This window comes from Dermacentor andersoni, chromosome 3 (genome assembly GCF_023375885.2).
Source record: "Dermacentor andersoni chromosome 3, qqDerAnde1_hic_scaffold, whole genome shotgun sequence".
In the NCBI taxonomy this organism is placed as follows: domain Eukaryota; kingdom Metazoa; phylum Arthropoda; class Arachnida; order Ixodida; family Ixodidae; genus Dermacentor; species Dermacentor andersoni.
The window spans coordinates 166,839,986-166,856,991 of record NC_092816.1 but is presented as its reverse complement, the minus strand read 5'-3'; the positions used below and the strand labels follow the sequence as shown (position 1 = coordinate 166,856,991).

At 55.4% G+C, this 17,006-nt stretch overlaps 1 long non-coding RNA gene across 1 annotated transcript in view; it reads right to left on the bottom strand.

Annotated features, from left to right (window-relative positions):
* Nucleotides 1-2,954: 2,954 nt before the first annotated feature.
* The window catches only part of LOC126524492 (uncharacterized), a 54,254-nt gene continuing 40,202 nt past the window's right edge, over nt 2,955-17,006 (bottom strand). Inside the window, exons 4-5 of the long non-coding RNA XR_011893150.1 lie at nt 4,555-4,584; nt 2,955-3,723 (exon numbers count right to left, since the gene is read on the bottom strand). This is a non-coding gene — a long non-coding RNA (uncharacterized lncRNA). The remainder of the gene's footprint in view (nt 3,724-4,554; nt 4,585-17,006) is intronic.

Genomic DNA, 17,006 nt, shown 5'->3' with positions numbered 1-17,006 from the left:
GCAGCCTTGTGAAGTGTTAGGGTTAGAAATATCTCTATCTTATAAAAATTGAATCGTCCTCCTGGCCCTGCGAAAGTGGGTGTCCAGCGAATTTTTTTTGTGGTTCGAATGCTTGTTTTGAGCTTGTTCTTTGAGCTTGTACTGGCTAAATTAATATGGATTTGCATGCACCAGACGCATGAAAGCACAGCTATGATAACTGTATGATTTCTTGGCTGCACAAAGTTCTGACTTTGCGTGAATTCAGATTAGTTTTAGCTGGTAGAGTGCGTTCCTATTTAGACAATTTTTCTTGTTCTCTGGCCTCTCAGATGTCTTCGTGTAAGTCAGTGTGGATTTTAGCTATCGCTATATTATCCATGTCAAATTTACTCGTACTTGCCAATAGGCATTGGCGAGTATGCCTTGCTTTTTTTTTTTTTCAAACCGCCGAAACATACTTCCCTTATTTTCAGTGTCTGGAAAACTAAGTCGTGTTGTCAACGCGTCGAACCAACGTTACTAGACTAGCTTCAGTTGTAAACCTCTCCGCCCGCGCGCCTACAGCCGCTGTCGCCACTTCTGTGACATCCGCCAGATGGCCGCACCGTTCCATCGAGCTCCACTGCAGACGCCTCGCCGCAGCCTTGAGCTCGTGCGGACGGGCAGTTTGCGCGTGTTTTACGCTCGCTGGCGTTTTCCCTTGTCCGAATTAGTGATACCATGAGAAAGTGGTATCCACCTACAGCAATAAGATTTATCGGGCCAGTTGGTTCATACTGAAAGAAGGGTAAACTGCACGAAAGGAATAAACGCATACAGCGAAGCGCAGAAGCTGCGTTTCTAAATGTCGTGTGTTTCTTCCTGTCGTCTTAACGTTTCGCGCAGTTTAGATTCAGGCGCCTGAAGATCTGGCCAAAGTACGTGATTGTAGGATAATCTTCATCCACACCGAAGCTTCTCACCACGCCAAAGAAGCGCTACAAAAAGAAAGGTGAGGTCAGTCTTTGAAAACACAAGCCGCAAAAAAAGAAAAAAAAAATCATCGTCGGCTCTTCCACTCGGTGAAGAAGTATTTCTCAATTATGAGGTTGCACGCACAATCGGCTGCGACGGCGAGAACGACGTCACTGACGGTATATGTCCACTGTCCGCCGTTATCACTTGCGTTCGATGTCTCGAGTTTGCTCGGCGGCGTGGTTAGCAGCCTTCGCCCGCCATTTGCCGCTTGTGATTCTTCGAAATTAAATTTCTTGGAAATATAAATATGCCCGCTACGTAAGACAATGAGTGGCTCATACTCCCTTAAACAATGGCTCATACCCCCGCAAACGCGGCCTCCCCATTACGACGACAGAAGAGAAGTGAAATTCTACGCTGGTATGATGAACGGCAGCGCAGCCAGCTGTGGAAGACGACGACTACGACGAACGCGGGAGCAGTGTCACGAGCGTGTGCCGTGGATTTCGCAGAGTTCCCGGTCGGCATAAGGAATCGCTCTGTTCCACGCTTAGCGAAGTGTCGCATTGCTGGGAGCACAGAAAAAGTGGCGCGCCTAACTGTCGACATCGTTCCGATAGCCGCCTCAGCGATAGCCAGGAACTCAGCACGTCGGCATCGCCTGCTAATATTCTTAACAAACTCGGCGAAGGCTACAGTTTTTCGGATGACATGCTTGCTGAAATTCGCCGTCAACAACGAACCACAGAATCCACCAACGCTGCACCGCGTGCTTAGTCGGGCCCGCCCGCGTAGCCGGCTAGTGAGGAAGTGAAGCTGGGCGCGACTGCAGCGCCACGAAGGCGCGGGTGGGTGGCGGTTCCGCGCAACGGCGTCGAGTTTGAAAACTGAAGCTAGTCTAGTAACGTTGCGTCTAACATTGTATAAACATTTTAGATGCATAAGACGCAGAGACCCGGTGGTGGTGGCAGACGAACAGCGTGTTTTTTTAGTGCGCGTTTTAAGTTGCTCCTTCGCAGACTGATTTCAAGCGTAACCCAAGCAAGAGGGGTCGATAATTTGTACATGTCGATTAGCAATGCTTACTTACTTCAGGCGATTGAGCCCGTCCGACCAAACGACCGTCTGTCTGTCTGTCTGTCTGTCTGTCTGTCTGTCTGTCTGTCTGTCTGTCTGTCTTACACCGGCTTAGCGGCCCAAGTTGTATGCCAGCAATGGGTCACTAGGTGTGTGCTCATGGTCGCGGTGCCATCGTCATGGTCATGGTCGTGGTGCCATAAAAGTGGTTTTCCGAGTGTTCTTCACTAGTGCAATTTAAACACACCTACAAGAAGTTATTTTATCTTGAATATATGTCAGTGCTTATTGCACGGTATCAGGCGTTTACAGTCGCCAATGACGTGTCGCAAAAGCAATAACCAATTTTTCCCGAGTGCACTTGTATGCCTGAAACAATGGTCTGGTGCGTGTTGGCATCGGATGAGATTGTCGGCGTGGCCTCCGTTTTATTGATGACATCACGTTTCACTCGTGCAGCTGATAACCCATTTTCCACTACGTACAGAAATAAGTTGGAAAGTCAGCGGGCGAATTACAGTGATAGTAAGCTCAAGGACGAGGAATTTATGTTTATTTAATGTTAGAAAATAAAAGGCTAGCAACACGGAAGAGGACATGGATAGTGTGCATCTAGCCACTGTTGCTTAATTTGGGTGTTGAAGAGTGCGAACGCGCTTTGGATAAGCACTAGACATATTGCGCATCCAGAAGTTTAATAATTTGATGTTTTTCTCAAACCATGTTCCAGGCATGCAATTTTCGGATCGTTTAAATAGGTGCAACCTGCAACTAACAGTTCAACGGCATACAATGGGAATACAGCAGCTACTGTAGAGTATGAGGAACAATCATTGTATATGTATTATGTCTTGTTTGATGATTATTTATTTAACAAGAAAAGCTTCCCAAAATAAGTCCAATACAATTGACGAAATAGTACAGCACATTAGACGAGGGAAGGAAATCAGGAAATTTTTATTGAACATCGCATTCTTCAATTCCCGTAAGCAAAAGTGAATGGAAGCATAAAAAGTACAAAATATGTAGCAGAACTTCTTTTTTTTTCCAAATCACAATGTGAACAATTTTTAGGAATTTTCGCAATGGCTGACAAGTGAGGGAAGTGCTAAAGATAACTCGGCGTCCATAAATACTTACCCCACAAAGTATATAGACATAAAAATATCAACTTGCCGCCTCAATGTCTGTAGCCCGCAAATAAAAGAATCACAGCAATTCTGATTTATAGCTTTTCAATGAGCATTGAAAAGAACCTTCCGCCGTGTCGTTCTGTTTAAGAATGAATGAGCCTTGAACAACCTCCAAGTATCGTGTACGCGTTACTAATCGGCACATGGTACCCTTGCTGCTGTCCACCGCCCTCGCAAACCAAGGTTGTACCAAGTGAACTGCGTTACTGGTGCTGCCTGTGTTAGTGTCCCCTCCACCAAGTGATTTCCAAAAGGGAGTGGCATCACCAGCGTTTTGTATTTAGCTCTCTTCCTTTTTCTTCTTTTCCTTTTCCTTCTTTTCCTTTTTCTTCTTTCCCTTTTTCTTCTTTCCCTTTTTCTTCTTTTCCTTTTTGTCTTTCTTTTTTCCAGATGTATTTTTTACTGCTTCTTTCAAAGCCCTACGCTCGCGAATCAGTCTGGTTTCTCTTTTTATTCGTTTCAACTGTAGCCAAGCAACCGGAAACTGGCATAAGCCATTGCAGCAGCTGGCCTCCTGAATGAGGAAGAAGAAATTGAGAACAGGTAAAGTAATGTTTGCTTAACCAAACTTGACTCCTTCATGCTCTGCACAGCTTCCTTGAACTATTACTTAAGTACTGCTTGACTGCATTGTTTTAACTGCTTTCATGAATCTCCATTTTCCAATTCTATTTCTCTGATCACTACCCAAGCTACAATAAACTTGCATTTCTTTTATTTTCATATTGTTTGCATTTGTGCAAGCCGACTTTTGGTCCATTCCAAAAGGCAACATGTTCCATGTTTACACCCGCCGCGATTGCTTAGTGGTTATGGTGTTGGGCTGCTAAGCACGAGGTAGTGGGGTCGGATCCCGGCCACTGCGGGCGCATTTCGATGGGGGCGAAATGCGAAAGCACCTGTGTACTTAGATTTAGGTGCACGTTAAGGAACCCCAGGCGGTCCAAATTTCCGGAGTCCCCCCCTACGGCGTGCTTCATAACCAGAAAGCGATTTTGGCACGTAAAACCTCATAATTTAATTTAATAATTTTCCATGTTTACAGAAGGGACGACACAACACTGCACAGGTACGGAGAAATAATGCGGGTCTGTAAAAAAGAAGGCATGAGATAACTTGAGGTAGGTTTTATTTTAGTAACCAAATTGGTTTTTTTTTGTATTTATCTCCACATATGGGGCTAGTAGGGTGTCCCACAACGAGTCATTTAAGCAAAAGCGCTCATCAAGCCAATATAGCGCTCGTACAATGACAACTGTAATGACTTAGAAAACGAAAACTGTTCAAAAAGCTTGCCATGTAATTTATTGTGCACAATCGTGCCCAATGAAGGTAAATTGCCTACCTGGAATGGTGGCGATGCACTCCCTGAAATCTGCAAAAATTAGTGATAAGTGATTAGTCATGATAAAGCGAAAAAATTGTACGTTTCACGATGTGTTAAAAAAAAATAGCACAAGAAATTAGCACTCAGAAGGCCTCAGAAAACGTGACGTTATTTATTGAAGGAGGCATTGCATTCTTTACTTCAATTTTTTTTATCTCAGTATGTTCTTCGTACAATGAGCAACCTTTCTGCGAATTATGAATTAATTTGGTGGTACATAGCATTTAATCGATTTTTCTTATTCAGGTCTGAAAAGGGCAGTTTGGAGGCACGTGCTTATTCGCAGCTACTGACGAAATGAACAACCACCTGCTCTTCGCGTCGTGTGCTGTACGGCATACGCTGTATTTATTACCTACAGGTGCATGACTTGCTGTTCATTTGACATGAATCACGCACAGTTTTTTTTGCTGAAAACAGATACCCTGCAAGCTTAGAAAGGTATTCATGTTACTCAGAGGGCAACCGGCAGTGACAAGCCGCTGCTGACACCACGGCCTCTTCTCTTCTTTTGCAAGTGCTGCAGGTACCTTTGCTCTGTCGGGAAGCAATTGTCTGGACTATAATTGTCTCAGAGGCGCCCATAATTGATCATTGCAACTGCTGTACGCAATCTGACTTTACAAATACGACTTTATAAACGCAATTCATGGCTCGTTTATGTAATGTCTATTAATTTAAGTTATGCGATATGGTATTCGGAAACGACCTCACTCGGACAGAACATTCCTACACACTCAGAGCTCGCTTTATTGGAAAGCCTGTATGTGTACAGCAGAGCTTTGCCGGAATCTCCACGCTTGATCTGGAAAAGCTTCTCATGGGCAGCCGTAGCGGCACAGAAAAGGCGCATCTCTGACCGCTCGTGTACTTGCAGATCGCACTTCCTGGCCGTTTGTGATAAGCTGGGCTTTCCTGCTGCGTCCGTAACACCCAGCCGACCTGGACCTGCGCACATCGGCCACAGCCGGAGTTCTGCGCCCCACCCCTGCCGCTATAAAAGAAGCTACCCTCGACTTCCCCGGGCACATGAGCAGCTGTAGCGGCACAGAAAAGGCGCATCTCTGACCGCTCGTGTACTTGCAGATCGCACTTCTTGGCCGGATTGTGATAAGCTGGGCTTTCCTGCTGCTTCCGTAACACCCAGCCGACCTGGACCTGCGCACATCGGCCACAGCCGGAGTTCTGCGCCCCACCCCTGCCGCTATAAAAGAAGCTGCCCTCGACTTCCCCGGGCACATGAGCAGCTGTAGCGGCACAGAAAAGGCGCATCTCTGACCGCTCGTGTACTTGCAGATCGCACTTCTTGGCCGGATTGTGATAAGCTGGGCTTTCCTGCTGCTTCCGTAACACCCAGCCGACCTGGACCTGCGCACATCGGCCACAGCCGGAGTTCTGCGCCCCACCCCTGCCGCTATAAAAGAAGCTGCCCTCGACTTCCCCGGGCACATGAGCAGCTGTAGCGGCACAGAAAAGGCGCATCTCTGACCGCTCGTGTACTTGCAGATCGCACTTCTTGGCCGGATTGTGATAAGCTGGGCTTTCCTGCTGCTTCCGTAACACCCAGCCGACCTGGACCTGCGCACATCGGCCACAGCCGGAGTTCTGCGCCCCACCCCTGCCGCTATAAAAGAAGCTGCCCTCGACTTCCCCGGGCACATGAGCAGCTGCAGCGGCGCAGAAAAGGCGCATCTCTAACCGCTCGTGTACTTGCAGATCGCACTTCCTGGCCGGATTGTGATAAGCTGGGCTTTCCTGCTGCTTCCGTAACACCCAGCCGACCTGGACCTGCGCACATCTGCCACAGCCGGAGTTCTGCGCACCACCCCTGCCGCTATAAAAGAAGCTGCCATCGACTTCCGCGGGCACATGAGCAGCTGCAGCGGCGCAGAAAAGGCGCATCTCTAACCGCTCGTGTACTTGCAGATCGCACTACCTGGCCGGATTGTGATAAGCTGGGCTTTCCTGCTGCTTCCGTAACACCCAGCCGACCTGGACCTGCGCACATCGGCCACAGCCGGAGTTCTGCGCCCCACCCCTGCCGCTATAAAAGAAGCTGCCATCGACTTCCCCGGGCACATGAGCAGCTGTAGCGGCACAGAAAAGGCGCATCTCTGACCGCTCGTGTACTTGCAGATCGCACTTCTTGGCCGGATTGTGATAAGCTGGGCTTTCCTGCTGCTTCCGTAACACCCAGCCCACCTGGACCTGCGCACATCGGCCACAGCCGGAGTTCTGCGCCCCACCCCTGCCGCTATAAAAGAAGCTGCCATCGACTTCTCCGGGCACATGAGCAGCTGTAGCGGCACAGAAAAGGCGCATCTCTGACCACTCGTGTACTTGCAGATCGCACTTCCTGGCCGGATTGTGATAAGCTGGGCTTTCCTGCTGCTTCCGTAACACCCAGCTGACCTGGACCTGCGCACATCGGCCACAGCCGGAGTTCTGCGCCCCACCCCTGCCGCTATAAAAGAAGCTGCCATCGACTTCCCCGGGCGCAGGAGCAGCTGCAGCGGCGCAGAAAAGGCGCATCTCCGACCGCTCGTGTACTTGCAGATCGCACTTCTTGGCCGGATTGTGATAAGCTGTTCTTTCCTGCTGCTTCCGTAACACCCAGCCGACCTGGAGCTGCGCACATCGGCCACAGCCGAAGTTCTGCGCCCCACCCCTGCCGCTATAAAAGAAGCTGCCATCGACTTCCCCGGGCACATGAGCAGCTGTAGCGGCACAGAAAAGGCGCATCTCTGACCGCTCGTGTACTTGCAGATCGCACTTCTTGGCCGGATTGTGATAAGCTGGGCTTTCCTGCTGCTTCCGTAACACCCAGCCCACCTGGACCTGCGCACATCGGCCACAGCCGGAGTTCTGCGCCCCACCCCTGCCGCTATAAAAGAAGCTGCCCTCGACTTCCCCGGGCACATGAGCAGCTGCAGCGGCGCAGAAAAGGCGCATCTCTGACCGCTCGTGTACTTGCAGATCGCACTTCTTGGCGGGATTGTGATAAGCTGGGCTTTCCTGCTGCTTCCGTAACACCCAGCCGACCTGGAGCTGCGCACATCGGCCACAGCCGGAGTTCTGCGCCCCACCCCTGCCGCTATAAAAGAAGCTGCCATCGACTTCCCCGGGCACATGAGCAGCTGTAGCGGCACAGAAAAGGCGCATCTCCGACCGCTCGTGTACTTGCAGATCGCACTTCTTGGCCGGATTGTGATAAGCTGGGCTTTCCTGCTGCTTCCGTAACACCCAGCCCACCTGGACCTGCGCACATCGGCCACAGCCGGAGTTCTGCGCCCCACCCCTGCCGCTATAAAAGAAGCTGCCATCGACTTCCCCGGGCACATGAGCAGCTGTAGCGGCACAGAAAAGGCGCATCTCTGACCGCTCGTGTACTTGCAGATCGCACTTCCTGGCCGGATTGTGATAAGCTGGGCTTTCCTGCTGCTTCCGTAACACCCAGCCGACCTGGACCTGCGCACATGGGCCACAGCCGGAGTTCTGCGCCCCACCCCTGCCGCTATAAAAGAAGCTGCCCTCGACTTCCCCGGGCACATGAGCAGCTGCAGCGGCGCAGAAAAGGCGCATCTCTGACCGCTCGTGTACTTGCAGATCGCACTTCTTGGCCGGATTGTGATAAGCTGGGCTTTCCTGCTGCTTCCGTAACACCCAGCCGACCTGGAGCTGCGAACATCGGCCACAGCCGGAGTTCTGCGCCCCACCCCTGCCGCTATAAAAGAAGCTGCCATCGACTTCCCCGGGCACATGAGCAGCTGTAGCGGCACAGAAAAGGCGCATCTCTGACCGCTCGTGTACTTGCAGATCGCACTTCTTGGCCGGATTGTGATAAGCTGGGCTTTCCTGCTGCTTCCGTAACACCCAGCCGACCTGGAGCTGCGCACATCGGCCACAGCCGGAGTTCTGCGCCCCACCCCTGCCGCTATAAAAGAAGCTGCCATCGACTTCCCCGGGCCCATGAGCAGCTGTAGCGGCACAGAAAAGGCGCATCTCTGACCGCTCGTGTACTTGCAGATCGCACTTCCTGGCCGGATTGTGATAAGCTGGGCTTTCCTGCTGCTTCCGTAGCACCCAGCCGACCTGGACCTGCGCACTTCTGCCACAGCCGGAGTTCTGCGCCCCACCCCTGCCGCTATAAAAGAAGCTGCCCTCGACTTCCCCGGGCACATGAGCAGCTGTAGCGGCACAGAAAAGGCGCATCTCTGACCGCTCGTGTACTTGCAGATCGCACTTCCTGGCCGGATTGTGATAAGCTGGGCTTTCCTGCTGTTTCCGTAACACCCAGCCGACCTGGACCTGCGCACATCGGCCACAGCCGGAGTTCTGCGCCCCACCCCTGCCGCTATAAAAGAAGCTGCCATCGACTTCCCCGGGCACATGAGCAGCTGCAGCGGCGCAGCAAAGGCGCATCTCTGACCGCTCGTGTACTTGCAGATCGTACTTCTTGGCCGGATTGTGATAAGCTGGGCTTTCCTGCTGCTTCCGTAACACCCAGCCGACCTGGAGCTGCGCACATCGGCCACAGCCGGAGTTCTGCGCCCCACCCCTGCCGCTATAAAAGAAGCTGCCATCGACTTCCCCGGGCACATGAGCAGCTGCAGCGGCGCAGAAAAGGCGCATCTCTAACCGCTCGTGTACTTGCAGATCGCACTTCCTGGCCGGATTGTGATAAGCAGGGCTTTCCTGCTGCTTCCGTAACACCCAGCCGACCTGGACCTGCGCACATCCGCCACAGCCGGAGTTCTGCGCCCCACCCCTGCCGCTATAAAAGAAGCTGCCATCGACTTCCCCGGGCACATGAGCAGCTGCAGCGGCGCAGAAAAGGCGCATCTCTGACCGCTCGTGTACTTGCTGATCGCACTTCTTGGCCGGATTGTGATAAGCTGGGCTTTCCTGCTGCTTCCGTAACACCCAGCCGACCTGGAGCTGCGCACATCGGCCACAGCCGGAGTTCTGCGCCCCACCCCTGCCGCTATAAAAGAAGCTGCCCTCGACTTCCCCGGGCACATGAGCAGCTGCAGCGGCGCAGAAAAGGCGCATCTCTAACCGCTCGTGTACTTGCAGATCGCACTTCCTGGCCGGATTGTGATAAGCTGGGCTTTCCTGCTGCTTCCGTAACACCCAGCCGACCTGGACCTGCGCACATCGGCCACAGCCGGAGTTCTGCGCCCCACCCCTGCCGCTATAAAAGAAGCTGCCATCGACTTCACCGGGCACATGAGCAGCTGCAGCGGCGCAGAAAAGGCGCATCTCTGACCGTTCGTGTACTTGCAGATCGCACTTCTTGGCCGGATTGTGATAAGCTGGGCTTTCCTGCTGCTTCCGTAACACCCAGCCGACCTGGAGCTGCGCACATCGACCACAGCCGGAGTTCTGCGCCCCACCCATGCGGCTATAAAAGAAGCTGCCATCGACTTCCCCGGGCGCATGAGCAGCTGTAGCGGCACAGAAAAGGCGCATCTCTGACCGCTCGTGTACTTGCAGATCGCACTTCTTGGCCGGATTGTGATAAGCTGGGCTTTTCTGCTGCTTCCGTAACACCCAGCCCACCTGGACCTGCGCACATCGGCCACAGCCGGAGTTCTGCGCCCCACCCCTGCCGCTATAAAAGAAGCTGCCATCGACTTCCCCGGGCACATGAGCAGCTGTAGCGGCACAGAAAAGGCGCATCTCTGACCGCTCGTGTACTTGCAGATCGCACTTCTTGGCCGGATTGTGATAAGGTGGGCTTTCCTGCTGCTTCCGTAACACCCAGCCCACCTGGACCTGCGCACATCGGCCACAGCCGGAGTTCTGCGCCCCACCCCTGCCGCTATAAAAGAAGCTGCCATCGACTTCCCCGGTCACATGAGCAGTTGTAGCGGCACAGAAAAGGCGCATCTCTAACCGCTCGTGTACTTGCAGATCGCACTTCCTGGCCGGATTGTGATAAGCAGGGCTTTCCTGCTGCTTCCGTAACACCCAGCCGACCTGGACCTGCGCACATCGGCCACAGCCGGAGTTCTGCGCCCCACCCCTGCCGCTATAAAAGAAGCTGCCATCGACTTCCCCAGGCACATGAGCAGCTGCAGCGGCGCAGAAAAGGCGCATCTCTAACCGCTCGTGTACTTGCAGATCGCACTTCCTGGCCGGATTGTGATAAGCAGGGCTTTCCTGCTGCTTCCGTAACACCCAGCCGACCTGGACCTGCGCACATCCGCCACAGCCGGAGTTCTGCGCCCCACCCCTGCCGCTATAAAAGAAGCTGCCATCGACTTCCCCGGGCACATGAGCAGCTGCAGCGGCGCAGAAAACGCGCATCTCTGACCGCTCGTGTACTTGCTGATCGCACTTCTTGGCCGGATTGTGATAAGCTGGGCTTTCCTGCTGCTTCCGTAACACCCAGCCGACCTGGAGCTGCGCACATCGGCCACAGCCGGAGTTCTGCGCCCCACCCCTGCCGCTATAAAAGAAGCTGCCCTCGACTTCCCCGGGCACATGAGCAGCTGCAGCGGCGCAGAAAAGGCGCATCTCTAACCGCTCGTGTACTTGCAGATCGCACTTCCTGGCCGGATTGTGATAAGCTGGGCTTTCCTGCTGCTTCCGTAACACCCGGCCGACCTGGACCTGCGCACATCGGCCACAGCCGGAGTTCTGCGCCCCACCCCTGCCGCTATAAAAGAAGCTGCCATCGACTTCCCCGGGCACATGAGCAGCTGCAGCGGCGCAGAAAAGGCGCATCTCTGACCGCTCGTGTACTTGCAGATCGCACTTCTTGGCCGGATTGTGATAAGCTGGGCTTTCCTGCTGCTTCCGTAGCACCCAGCCGACCTGGAGCTGCGCACATCGACCACAGCCGGAGTTCTGCGCCCCACCCCTGCGGCTATAAAAGAAGCTGCCATCGACTTCCCCGGGCACATGAGCAGCTGTAGCGGCAAAGAAAAGGCGCATCTCTGACCGCTCGTGTACTTGCAGATCGCACTTCTTGGCCGGATTGTGATAAGCTGGGCTTTCCTGCTGCTTCCGTAACACCCAGCCCACCTGGACCTGCGCACATCGGCCACCGCCGGTGTTCTGCGCCCCGCCCCTGCCGCTATAAAAGAAGCTGCCATCGACTTCCCCGGGCACATGAGCAGCTGTAGCGGCACAGAAAAGGTGCATCTCTGACCGCTCGTGTACTTGCAGATCGCACTTCTTGGCCGGATTGTGATAAGCTGGGCTTTCCTGCTTCTTCCGTAACACCCAGCCCACCTGGACCTGCGCACATCGGCCACAGCCGGAGTTCTGCGCCCCACCCCTGCCTCTATAAAAGAAGCTGCCATCGACTTCCCCGGGCACATGAGCAGCTGTAGCGGCACAGAAAAGGCGCATCTCTGACCGCTCGTGTACTTGCAGATCGCACTTCCTGGCCGGATTGTGATAAGCTGGGCTTTCCTGCTGCTTCCGTAGCACCCAGCCGACCTGGACCTGCGCACATCTGCCACAGCCGGAGTTCTGCGCCCCACCCCTGCCGCTATAAAAGAAGCTGCCCTCGACTTCCCCGGGCACATGAGCAGCTGTAGCGGCACAGAAAAGGCGCATCTCTGACCGCTCGTGTACTTGCAGATCGCACTTCCTGGCCGGATTGTGATAAGCTGGGCTTTCCTGCTGTTTCCGTAACACCCAGCCGACCTGGACCTGCGCACATCGGCCACAGCCGGAGTTCTGCGCCCCACCCCTGCCGCTATAAAAGAAGCTGCCATCGACTTCCCCGGGCACATGAGCAGCTGCAGTGGCGCAGAAAAGGCGCATGTCTAACCGCTCGTGTACTTGCAGATCGCACTTCCTGGCCGGATTGTGATAAGCAGGGCTTTCCTGCTGCTTCCGTAACACCCAGCCGACCTGGACCTGCGCACATCCGCCACAGCCGGAGTTCTGAGCCCCACCCCTGCCGCTATAAAAGAAGCTGCCATCGACTTCCCCGGGCACATGAGCAGCTGCAGCGGCGCAGAAAAGGCGCATCTCTGACCGCTCGTGTACTTGCTGATCGCACTTCTTGGCCGGATTGTGATAAGCTGGGCTTTCCTGCTGCTTCCGTAACACCCAGCCGACCTGGAGCTGCGCACATCGGCCACAGCCGGAGTTCTGCGCCCCACCCCTGCCGCTATAAAAGAAGCTGCCCTCGACTTCCCCGGGCACATGAGCAGCTGCAGCGGTGCAGAAAAGGCGCATCTCTAACCGCTCGTGTACTTGCAGATCGCACTTCCTGGCCGGATTGTGATAAGCTGGGCTTTCCTGTTGCTTCCGTAACACCCAGCCGACCTGGACCTGCGCACATCGGCCACAGCCGGAGTTCTGCGCCCCACCCCTGCCGCTATAAAAGAAGCTGCCATCGACTTCCCCGGGCACATGAGCAGCTGCAGCGGCGCAGAAAAGGCGCATCTCTGACCGCTCGTGTACTTGCAGATCGCACTTCTTGGCCGGATTGTGATAAGCTGGGCTTTCCTGCTGCTTCCGTAACACCCAGCCGACCTGGAGCTGCGCACATCGACCACAGCCGGAGTTCTGCGCCCCACCCCTGCGGCTATAAAAGAAGCTGCCATCGACTTCCCCGGGCACATGAGCAGCTGTAGCGGCACAGAAAAGGCGCATCTCTGACCGCTCGTGTACTTGCAGATCGCACTTCTGGGCCGGATTGTGATAAGCTGGGCTTTCCTGCTGCTTCCGTAACACCCAGCCCACCTGGACCTGCGCACATCGGCCACAGCCGGAGTTCTGCGCCCCACCCCTGCCGCTATAAAAGAAGCTGCCATCCACTTCCCCGGGCACATGAGCAGCTGTAGCGGCACAGAAAAGGCGCATCTCTGACCGCTCGTGTACTTGCAGATCGCACTTCTTGGCCGGATTGTGATAAGCTGGGCTTTCCTGCTGCTTCCGTAACACCCAGCCCACCTGTACCTGCGCACATCGGCCACAGCCGGAGTTCTGCGCCCCACCCCTGCCGCTATAAAAGAAGCTGCCATCGACTTCCCCGGGCACATGAGCAGCTGTAGCGGCACAGAAAAGGCGCATCTCTAACCGCTCGTGTACTTGCAGATCGCACTTCCTGGCCGGATTGTGATAAGCAGGGCTTTCCTGCTGCTTCCGTAACACCCAGCCGACCTGGACCTGCGCACATCGGCCACAGCCGGAGTTCTGCGCCCCACCCCTGCCGCTATAAAAGAAGCTGCCATCGACATCCCCGGGCACATGAGCAGCTGCAGCGGCGCAGAAAAGGCGCATCTCTAACCGCTCGTGTACTTGCAGATCGCACTTCCTGGCCGGATTGTGATAAGCAGGGCTTTCCTGCTGCTGCCGTAACACCCAGCCGACCTGGACCTGCGCACATCCGCCACAGCCGGAGTTCTGCGCCCCACCCCTGCGGCTATAAAAGAAGCTGCCATCGACTTCCCCGGGCACATGAGCAGCTGCAGCGGCGCAGAAAAGGCGCATCTCTGACCGCTCGTGTACTTGCTGATCGCACTTCTTGGCCGGATTGTGATAAGCTGGGCTTTCTTGCTGCTTCCGTAACACCCAGCCGACCTGGAGCTGCGCACATCGGCCACAGCCGGAGTTCTGCGCCCCACCCCTGCCGCTATAAAAGAAGCTGCCCTCGACTTCCCCGGGCACATGAGCAGCTGCAGCGGCGCAGAAAAGGCGCATCTCTGACCGCTCGTGTACTTGCAGATCGCACTTCTTGGCCGGATTGTGATAAGCTGGGCTTTCCTGCTGCTTCCGTAACACCCAGCCGACCTGGAGCTGCGCACATCGGCCACAGCCGGAGTTCTGCGCCCCACCCCTGCCGCTATAAAAGAAGCTGCCATCGACTGCCCCGGGCACATGAGCAGCTGTAGCGGCACAGAAAAGGCGCATCTCTGACCGCTCGTGTACTTACAGATCGCACTTCCTGGCCGGATTGTGATAAGCTGGGCTTTCCTGCTGCTTCCGTAGCACCCAGCCGACCTGGACCTGCGCACATCTGCCACAGCCGGAGTTCTGCGCCCCACGCCTGCCGCTATAAAAGAAGCTGCCCTCGACTTCCCCGGGCACATGAGCAGCTCTAGCGGCACAGAAAAGGCGCATCTCTGACCGCTCGTGTACTTGCAGATCGCACTTCCTGGCCGGATTGTGATAAGCTGGGCTTTCCTGCTGTTTCCGTAACACCCAGCCGACCTGGACCTGCGCACATCGGCCACAGCCGGAGTTCTGCGCCCCACCCCTGCCGCTATAAAAGAAGCTGCCATCGACTTCCCCGGGCACATGAGCAGCTGCAGCGGCGCAGAAAAGGCGCATCTCTGACCGCTCGTGTACTTGCAGATCGTACTTCTTGGCCGGATTGTGATAAGCTGGGCTTTCCTGCTGCTTCCGTAACACCCAGCCCACATGGACCTGCGCACATCGGCCACAGCCGGAGTTCTGCGCCCCACCCCTGCCGCTATAAAAGAAGCTGCCATCGACTTCTCCGGGCACATGAGCAGCTGTAGCGGCAGAGAAAAGGCGCATCTCCGACCGCTCGTGTACTTGCAGATCGCACTTCCTGGCCGGATTGTGATAAGCTGGGCTTTCCTGCTGCTTCCGTAACACCCAGCCGACCTGGACCTGCGCACATCGGCCACAGCCGGAGTTCTGCGCCCCACCCCTGCCGCTATAAAAGAAGCTGCCATCGACTTCCCCGGGCGCATGAGCAGCTGCAGCGGCGCAGAAAAGGCGCATCTCTGACCGCTCGTGTACTTGCAGATCGCACTTCTTGGCCGCATAGTGATAAGCTGGGCTTTCCTGCTGCTTCCGTAACACCCAGCCGACCTGGAGCTGCGCACATCGGCCACAGCCGAAGTTCTGCGCCCCACCCCTGCCGCTATAAAAGAAGCTGCCATCGACTTCCCCGGGCACATGAGCAGCTGTAGCGGCACAGAAAAGGCGCATCTCTGACCGCTCGTGTACTTGCAGATCGCACTTCTTGGCCGGATTGTGATAAGCTGGGCTTTCCTGCTGCTTCCGTAACACCCAGCCCAACTGGACCGGCGCACATCGGCCACAGCCGTAGTTCTGCGCCCCACCCCTGCCGCTATAAAAGAAGCTGCCCTCGACTTCCCCGGGCACATGAGCAGCTGCAGCGGCGCAGAAAAGGCGCATCTCTGACCGCTCGTGTACTTGCAGATGGCACTTCCTGGCCGGATTGTGATAAGCTGGGCTTTCCTGCTGCTTCCGTAGCACCCAGCCGACCTGGACCTGCGCTCATCCGCCACAGCCGGAGTTCTGCGCCCCACCCCTGCCGCTATAAAAGAAGCTGCCCTCGACTTCCCCGGGCACATGAGCAGCTGCAGCGGCGCAGAAAAGGCGCATCTCTAACCGCTCGTGTACTTGCAGATCGCACTTCCTGGCCGGATTGTGATAAGCTGGGCTTTCCTGCTGCTTCCGTAACACCCAGCCGACCTGGACCTGCGCACATCGGCCACAGCCGGAGTTCTGCGCCCCACCCCTGCCGCCATAAAAGAAGCTGCCATCGACTTCCCCGGGCACATGAGCAGCTGCAGCGGCGCAGAAAAGGCGCATCTCTGACCGCTCGTGTACTTGCAGATCGCACTTCTTGGCCGGATTGTGATAAGCTGGGCTTTCCTGCTGCTTCCGTAACACCCAGCCGACCTGGACCTGCGCACATCGGCCACAGCCGGAGTTCTGCGCCCCACCCCTGCCGCTATAAAAGAAGCTGCCATCGACTTCCCCGGGCACATGAGCAGCTGTAGCGGCACAGAAAAGGCGCATCTCTGACCGCTCGTGTACTTGCACATCGCACTTCTTGGCCGGATTGTGATAAGCTGGGCTTTCCTGCTGCTTCCGTAACACCCAGCCCACCTGGACCTGCGCACATCGGCCACAGCCGGAGTTCTGCGCCCCACCCCTGCCGCTATAAAAGAAGCTGCCATCGACTTCCCCGGGCACATGAGCAGCTGTAGCGGCACAGAAAAGGCGCATCTCTAACCGCTCGTGTACTTGCAGATCGCACTTCCTGGCCGGATTGTGATAAGCAGGGCTTTCCTGCTGCTTCCGTAACACCCAGCCGACCTGGAGCTGCGCACATCGGCCACAGCCGGAGTTCTGCGCCCCACCCCTGCCGCTATAAAAGAAGCTGCCCTCGACTTCCCCGGGCACATGAGCAGCTGCAGCGGCGCAGAAAAGGCGCATCTCTAACCGCTCGTGTACTTGCAGATCGCACTTCCTGGCCGGATTGTGATAAGCTGGGCTTTCCTGCTGCTTCCGTAACACCCAGCCGACCTGGACCTGCGCACATCGGCCACAGCCGGAGTTCTGCGCCCCACCCCTGCCGCTATAAAAGAAGCTGCCATCGACTTCCCCGGGCACATGAGCAGCTGCAGCGGCGCATAAAAGGCGCATCTCTGACC